Here is a 1,442-nt window from a genome sequence, read left to right as displayed (position 1 = left end):
GTGCAGAAAAGATTTACTAGGATGCTACCGGGACTTGATGGTTTGACTTATAGGGAGAGGTTGGATAGGCTGAGACTTTTTTCCCTGGAGAGTAGGAGGTTTCGGGGTGATCTTATAGAAGTCTATAAAATAATGAGGGGCATAGATAAGGTAGATAGTCAAAATCTTTTCCCAAAGGTAGGGGAGTCTATAACGAGGGGGCATAGATTTAAGGTGAGAGGGGAGAGATACAAAAGGGTCCAGAGGGGCAATTTTTTCACTCAAAGGGTGGTGAGTGTCTGGAACGAGCTGCCAGAGGCAGTCGTAGAGGCGGGTACAATTTTGTCTTTTAAAACGCATTTGGACAGTTACATGGGTAAGATGGGTATAGAGGGATATGGGCCAAGTGCAGGCAATTGGGACTAGCTTAGTGGTATAAACTGGGCGACATGGACATGTTGGGCCGAAGGGCCTGCTTCCATGTTGTAAACTTCTATGATTCTATATACTTTATTCATAAAATTTGCAACAATATATAAAATACAGTTGTCATATCACATTTCAAGCATATACAATATACAATTTGCAAGATACATACAGTTCAAAAATGATTCCAACAATACAGTTACATCGTACAGCCCCTCCGAGTTGCTGGGGAACAAACCAGGGGTGCTCAGGGTCTGTTTGATGCAGTGTTGAGATGTACCTGGCTGGAGCACTGATGGGAATCACTCATTAACCGGCCTAACTGCAGGGGGAGTTTACCTCCCCATTTGCAGGCAGGCACGACATCAAGCGATGGTGAATTCTGATTGCTTTAACAGCACGAGTGGAGGCTCATTTTCTTTCTGAACACTCATACCGAAAAAAAACATTAATTTTTGGTGCTGAGCTCACCGATGCCAGATCTTACTTATTGCGAACGCTAACACTCTTACAAGAGGTTGCAGCTCAATAACAACAGAGTTGATCTACTTTTGGTTATAAACCAGGGGAGAGCGCGAACGCAGTCCCCCACTACCACAAATTTTGCAGTCGAGTATCCCGCATTTGGGGACATCGCAGGCGTCAGCACACCCGAAGTGCAATGGGCTAGCCTCGTCCTGGGGGAACCTCCTTTTTTTTTCATAAAATATACTTTATTCATAAAATTTGCAGCAATACATACAATACAGTTGTCATATCATATTCCACACATACACAATACAGATTATACAATTTGCAGGTTACATCAAGTACAATTCAATGAACACATTGTACATAATTACAGTTCATGACAGTCTAGGGTGCCTCATTGCATTACACTCAATACGGATTATTGATTACAGATTCATTACAGGTACATTACATCAATTTGAATTTTACATTCTGCCCAAGGGGTTTTTCCCTGATTGCAGCCCCTCGGTATACAATGGTGGGAAGGCTCTAAACGGTTGCCTTTCCCCACAGAGCCTTTGCGGCGG

General features: G+C 43.1%; 1 non-coding gene across 1 annotated transcript; it reads right to left on the bottom strand.

Moving 5' to 3' along the window:
- Positions 1-968: 968 nt before the first annotated feature.
- On the bottom strand, positions 969-1,133 carry LOC137324851 (U1 spliceosomal RNA). Its single transcript, XR_010963730.1, has one exon. It is a non-coding gene; the product is annotated as a U1 spliceosomal RNA (small nuclear RNA).
- Between the last annotated feature and the right edge of the window lie 309 nt (positions 1,134-1,442).

This window comes from Heptranchias perlo, chromosome 8 (genome assembly GCF_035084215.1).
Source record: "Heptranchias perlo isolate sHepPer1 chromosome 8, sHepPer1.hap1, whole genome shotgun sequence".
Taxonomy (NCBI): domain Eukaryota; kingdom Metazoa; phylum Chordata; class Chondrichthyes; order Hexanchiformes; family Hexanchidae; genus Heptranchias; species Heptranchias perlo.
This window is presented reverse-complemented; position numbering and strand designations above follow the sequence as displayed.